We start from the raw sequence: 7323 nt of genomic DNA, 5'->3' as shown, positions 1-7323 counted from the left end.
CCCGTGTCCCCTGCATCGGCAGGCGGACTCTCAACAACTGCGCCACCAGGGAAGCCCTGGCTTTTCTCCTTTTTTGTTTTGTTTTGTTTTGTTTCTTGGCACATCCCATATCCTTTCAAATAAATTCTTCTCTCTGTCTCTGTCTCTCTTCCTCTCTCCCTCTCTCATTCTTTCATTAATTTAGCCAGAGTCCATTTCTGTGACCCAAAACCCCTAACTAATATGAAGAGATCACGAGACATTTATTTGCTAAAAGATTAACTTAAGACCTAAAACAAAGACAAAACAAAAAAAAACCCTAACAGTATTCTCTGGCAGGAGGTACAGGAGATACTTTTCAATCAAATCTTATATTTACTATCAATGACTGGCCCATCATGGTCCCCTGTGATTCACTGTCAGGGCATGGTCGAAGGTGATTTGCACAATTCTAGTGAATGTCATTCCACAGAATATGTCCTTTTTCTGGCAGTAGTGGCTATCCCAAGAAATCCCATAGCAGTGACTCAAGGAACAAAGCAAAATTGCATTATAGAGCTTTGCTGCGGTTGTGCATTGGCATATTAATGTGTTGGGAATGGATTACAACTGTCCCACAAAAAATTTATCTGTTCAGGGGCATGGCAAGATCTGTGCAAGAACATCAGTGCAGGTTGCTTCTGGTTGCGAGCATCCTGGGAGCATCCTGGGTGATGGAGCATCCTCTGATAGCATGCCCAGTGGGCTGCTAGAAAACTAGAAGAGTAGCATCAGAACTTGATGCTCCATCCCACTGCACTGAACAGAGCCAAGAAGGAGCCCCACCACCTGGAAACGCACTGAGCAGAGTACGGAACCACTAAAGACACACCTGGACGGTCAGCTGCAGAGCATGTTTACCGGCATGGCCTTGGTGTGGCATGTTGGGGATGATGAGAGAGTGGAAAGAACCATCAGTCTCTTCATGGGTACAGCTGAAGTCAGTGGCTAGTACCTTTGTCTTAGATCTGTTAATTTTGTCCACGGGTTACCAGTGTGTCTTCTATGGGGTGCCCCAGCTATCTGCATAGCAACTGCCCCCAAATACATGCACATTCTGCAAATAAGAGCATCATTTTTGTTTTGAAACAGTTGACATAAAAATATTTAACTGGATTTTAAAACATCCAAGTTATCACAAAAAAATTAAAGGTTACTTTTGTCAATGAAAGCAGAGCTGTTGGATTTTTTCAATGTATTGTAATTTCAAGGGTTGCTATATTTTCAATGATTGCAAAGCAATGATTTTAGATTTTTATTAGCTACTTGTGCAAAGTTTCTCTTCAATGATGACTATCAAGAAGTTAGGTACCCAAAATTTTAAATTTTGATCAGAAAATGTAGCCTTTCCTTGTAGAAAATCATCTTATGGAAATAACTCGAGTTTCTCATTAAAAAATTGAATAGATTTAATTTGGAAATTTTATATTTAAATTATTTCCCTAAAACTTGATGTGTCTTCATGCTTACATATTATAAAATGTAATTAATTTTCCACCAAGTTTTATACAGCTGCCCTCAATTTCCTTTTAGTTTACCCTGATGTGCTCTATTAATACAAAATTTCATGTGTGAAAAATTGAGAAATACACATGAACATAAATTGGCTCTTCCTTTGCTTTCAGTGTCAAACGTTGCAAATGGTTCTCCACCATCTTACTGGTATGTAACAAGCAGCAAGTATAAGATAGATCCAACCACTCAGTCTAAAAATCTTATCATCATCTTGGATTTATTCATGCCTTTTATCCCCTATAGTCTCCAAACCCTTTTGAACTTCCAATGAAATTTTGCTCTTTCATATTCATCTCTAACCTATTTCCACTGGCATCAGTTAATGTCTGATTTCCTACAAAAGTCGACTGTGCCCTCCAAGGTCTTCTGCCAGACCACACTCCTCTGGATAAGTGCCCCACGAGACCTTCCTTGTCTCAGCTAAACAGCCTTGTTTCCCCCTCTGCGGACTGTGTCCTCTCCTCTGATGAGCTTGTTTGACCCATACTTGGACCATGTTCATTCTGTCCCTGTGCCTCCTCATAGGCTCTTCTCCTCCCCTGAAGTGTATTAACATCTCATGTTTCTGAATTTTGTTCATGCTACTCCGACTTTCAGTGACCTCTCTCTGAACACCGGTGGTCCTTATTTTGCACTGCACGCTCTAGCCCTTGATTATGAGCTGTTTTGTTTTATCTGATACATTCTAATCTTGTACTCCCAACTGTAGGAGTGAATTGGGGGAGAGACACCATTTCTCTTCCATCCGTCTCCTTCCCTTCCACCTCTACTCTCCCCATTTTGTTCAACTCTTCATTATCTCTATGACATTATAATAGCCTCCAGGCCAGTTTCCCTGGATTCAGCTCTTCATTTTCTGATCAGTTCTTTACTTTTGCACCAGGATAATTCTCCTAAAGCACAATTTTGGTTATGCCACTCATTTGCTCAAAAATGCTCCTTGGTTTTCCAGCCTCTACCCTAGCATTTAAGGGCTTCCTTGGTCTGGCCTCCACCAATCTTTTTGTCTCACCTCCCATTCTCCCCTATGCAGACTCTACACTCAAGATACCCCAACCTACATGGTACTGCATAAACCATACTCTCCTGCATTGAAGTCTTTTATGTGTGCTTCCTTTTCCCACCCTCAAAATTTGCAGACAAAAAGCAACTTCCTGATTAAGCTTCCTCAATCTTTTCCATGTCTATCATCCTTTAAGACTTTCTTTGGACATTGTTTGTAGATCATGTTATATTCTGCATTAATTGTCTTATTTTTCCTCAAAGATATTTTGCTTCTTGGAAGTATGGAGCATGCATAAGTCACCTTTCTTTTCTTCTCTTTTTTCTCTTGAACCTTCAGCATAATATTTTGTACATATCAAGAGTTCAGTGAATATTTACTGAATGAATAAATTCCATAATATCTACTCTCCCCTGTGGTGGCTAGCACAGCTCTAGAACAACATAGAGATTCTGAGTACACACTTATTGATTAATTTAGAGTTTTATGAGTCATGATTCCATAGGAATAATCACTCTCCCCCATTCTCTCTCCTCTCTCCCAACACTTTGAGAAGACTGACAAGTCTCCCAAGAAGTTTGAAATGAGTCTGACACACACAAAAGAGAATTTATTTTAATTAGTCCAGAGTGACTCCTGTTCTCTCAATCCTTCCATAATTATTCATTGATCACATAGTTTGTATAATAATTAGTCCAAAAGAGGATGTTGAGCATCTATCTGTAGCTAAGAAGTGTGCTCCAATCAGCAGATTTTCATCCTCCTCTCTTCTCTGCCCAGTGTCTAGCCAACAGGGATCTCTCTTAAATATTGCAGATCAAATTCTCCTCAATTCTACTGAAGAGACACATCTCTTAGGAAGCTTTTTAGGCTTGTCTTTGAGCTCTAACAGCTCCAAACATCTTTCATAATCCATACTCTAGTTGTCCTCTTCTTTCTCTGAGCACCTGTGCACTTGTGTGGTTCTTGCATAGATCCTCTGGCCTATCCTGGTCTCCTTAGCTGTTGAACTTCCCTGTGGGCTAGGACTTCTATTTTATTTGTCATACTAAACAACGATTTCTCTATGTGCCCTCTTCATTTGCCTGTCATAATGATAACCATTATGTTTTCTTTTTATTGAGGTCTAATTAACATATAATATTATATTTGTTTTAGATGTATAACATAATGATTTAATATTTGTATACACTGTGAAATGATCACCACAATAAGTCTAGTTAATGTTACACATCCATAATTACAGGTTTTCTTCTTGCGATGAGTGCTTTTATGATCTCCCTTGGCAACTTTCAAATATGCAATATTTCAAATATGCAATATACAATATTATTAACTATAGTCACCATGCTATGCTTTATAACCAATTATAAGAAAAATTAAGGCAGGAGTCAAGATGATTTTAGAAGGAATTACTGAAAGAAAACATCTTCCCAGACATGGGAGCAATGTAAAGCAATGTAAAATGATGTAAAGAAGTGTAAATGTTTTGAACCTTTGCCGCCACTCACACCACTTTTGTTCTTGCAGTATGTACTTGAAGCACTTATGAAAAGAGTTAAAGCAAGATAGGCTTTTAAAATGAAGATGTCTCATAACTTTAAAATGAAACAGATTACAGTTTAATTTCATAGTAATATATAGACTACATGAAAATTATACATTTCAAGCAACTTTTACTCCTTTACCTACACCTTTGATAAAGATTTGTTCATTGATATTTGAAAAATAACCATATTCATGCTGGACTTTATTTTGATGTGCAAAATTAATACAAATTTGATTTCACATAAGTGTGGAGAGGATCTTTTCTGTCTTTGCAGATGTGTAGATGGTGCTCGTTCAAACTGTAGAATTCTCAGATTCAACTCATTTTTTCACATGGAATTTTATGTCACTGATTTGTAATCTAGTGAAATATTATCTTATCCAATTTTTAGCTTTTATAGATTCCAGGCATAGGAAACATGTGCTGCTTTGGTTTAAGTCCACTCCTTCTGAGATAGGACATATCCAAACACAAGCTAATGTGCGGTTGTGAGGCATGGGGGCATTTACTGTCACAGAATTCACCATATTGGTCATGGTGTGAGCACACAGCTGAAGTGAGGTCTATCATGTATGGTACCCTATCCTCTGACAATGGAGATTTGTCCAGAGATGGTCATAAAACAAGTGGAAGCCTATCAGAGTACTCTCCCAGGAGTTTCCTAACTGGAGTTAGGAGTGAAGAATGCCCTTCCCTTTCTGGTGGCAAGACTGAACAAGTGTTAAATCCCAAACTGCCTGTAGTTATGTTTCCTCGACCAAATGAAGAAAGGCTTAAAATAGTAGAAGAGAATGAGGCTGAATTAAGACAGAAGAAGATATCAAAGATACAGAGAGAGTTCTGAGAGTTTTGAGTCCTAGAATTCAACTACCCACAAGACCAGCTGCAAAACAACCTTCTGGGAGATTCAGTTACATTAGTCAGTAACCAGCTCCTTCCCCAACCACTTTTGCCTGTTACTTTTCATTGAATTCCCATCACCTATAACCAAAAACCTCTGTGTAATAGACTCTCTATACAAATGATACTAATGATATTGTAAGAGTTGTTCTCTGGGAATAAAATATGAGATGTTAGCAGTCAGTGTCTAACTGATGTCAAGCTACAGTCCTACCATGCCATCGTCCTATAATGTATCACAATAGACTACAACAGCGGTCCCCAACCTTTTTGGCACCAGGGACAGGTTTCGTGGAAGACAATTTTTCCACGAATGGGGAGGGGAGGATGGTTCAGGCGGCAATGCGAGCAATGGGGAGCAATGGGGAGCCATGTGGAGCGGCAGATGAAGCTTCACTCGCTCGCCCACTGCTCACCTCCTGCTGTATGGCCCGGTCCCTAACAGGCCTTAGGCCAGTACTGGTCCGCGGCCTGGGGGTTGAGGACCCCTGGACTACAAATGAAGCCTCAACGCAAGTTATTCATCACTGCATAACTTGTAGGAAGGGATGATGATAAGGGTGTCCCTGAACCACTCTTATGTAGTGATTCTGAAGCTTCACTACTTGTGGCCGCACATAATGTGTCCACATACACACTTCATTGGTGTTAACTGAAGTTGGCAAGTTTTGACTGGTGAATTGTGCAAGTTGTGCGATGAGCCAACACTTGTGAGGTGATGTCAGGATAAAGATAAGTAGAGTACTGGCAATTTAAAAGAATCAAAATGTGCAGTGTTCTTTTAACTTGCATTTTGGATAATTTAGTTTTATTCAATTTAGAAAGCCTCATCCTTCCAGAAAGAGCTTCTTGCATCCCAAGAAAATGACCTCACACCTGAATAAGAGTTTCTTTGAAAGAGGGCTAACTTTTCTTTTTAAGATGACAAACTGCTAGTTTACTCTATAGGCAAAGAGAGAAGTCACCTTGGTGCAGATCTTTGCTTTAAGAGTGGACATAGGCAAATGTAAATTAAACAGGATCCAACATCCTTAGAGAAGGATGTCACAAAGTTTTGTGACCAGGAAAGCTGCTTTTCTGTTTTCTTTGGTATGCTAAGAGATGAACCTGTTATATAAAAAGTAAGGATCAGGGTTTCCCTGGTAGTGCAGTGGTTGAGAATCTGCCTGCCAATGCAGCGAACACGGGTATGAGCCCTGGTCTGGGAAGATCCCACATGCCGCGGAGCAACTAGGCCCATGAGCCACAACCACTGAGCCTGCGTGTCTGGAGATTGTGCTCTGCAACAAGAGAGGCCGCGACAGTGAGAGGCCCACGCACCGCGATGAAGAGTGGCCCCGGCTTGCCACAACTAGAAAAAGCCCACGCACAGAAACGAAGCCACAACTAGCCAAAAATAAATAAATAAATAAATAATTTTTTTTTAAAAAAGTAAGGATCATTATGGAAAAAAGACACCCAGACTCTGACACCTACTTTACTGGATAAAAGTTAAGGGAGACTCTCCAGGTGACCTACGATAGCCCTAAACAAGAGGTCTCCTGGCAGGAGGAGACATAAAAACTCATAGGAGGAACATGCTGGAAGGAAAGAGTTTCTGATTTAGTGACCCCTGTCCAAAATAATAGGGCCCAAGAGTTGTCGAAGAAGGGCTAGTTTTGGAGGGATATATAACTAAGGTGGGAAACCCCTCTGGACTTGACCCTGACATGGTGTGGTGCTTTGAGGAACAATGGATGAGCATTTGCAAAATAAGAGAACTCTAACCTGGTCATCCCAAAGTGGGGCACTGCTGTAGCCTGTGCAGGGTTCTGAGTCACTGAGGGAACCTCAGTAGCCTTAGGTTAATCCGAGTTGGGCTGTGGATGGCAAGGGTGTGGCAGCAGATGGATCCAAAATGCCACAGCCAAGTAAGGCTTGTGATTCTCTCTCTCCTGGCGTTGGCAGCGGACTGAACCCTTTGAGCAACAAATCAGCCCATGGGGGTCTCTCCAGAGCAGGGTTGGTGACTGACCAGCTCAGACCAAATCCAGCCTTCTTTTCTAGTGTCACTAGGACACAACCACTCCCATTCCTTTCTGTATTGTCTGCGGCTGCTTTGGTGCTCAGGTGGCAGATTTCAGTAGTTGTGACATAGATTATATCACCCACAAAACCTAAAATATTTACTCTTAATGTCCCTTACAGAAAACTTTGCTGACCCCCGATATTCAACAGCTTTCACAATTTTGCTTCACTCCATTTATTCTAACTCCCAATTTTAGTTTCTGCGTTTACTCTGAGCCCATGTGGTTGCTTTTACTGTCTTCAGAATGGACCATGACTCTTTCTTCATATA

This window comes from Lipotes vexillifer, unplaced genomic scaffold, assembly GCF_000442215.2.
Source record: "Lipotes vexillifer unplaced genomic scaffold, Lipotes_vexillifer_v1.1 scaffold445, whole genome shotgun sequence".
NCBI classification, from domain to species: Eukaryota; Metazoa; Chordata; class Mammalia; order Artiodactyla; family Lipotidae; genus Lipotes; species Lipotes vexillifer.
The sequence above is the reverse complement of the archived record's forward strand: the minus strand, read 5'-3'. Positions refer to the sequence as shown.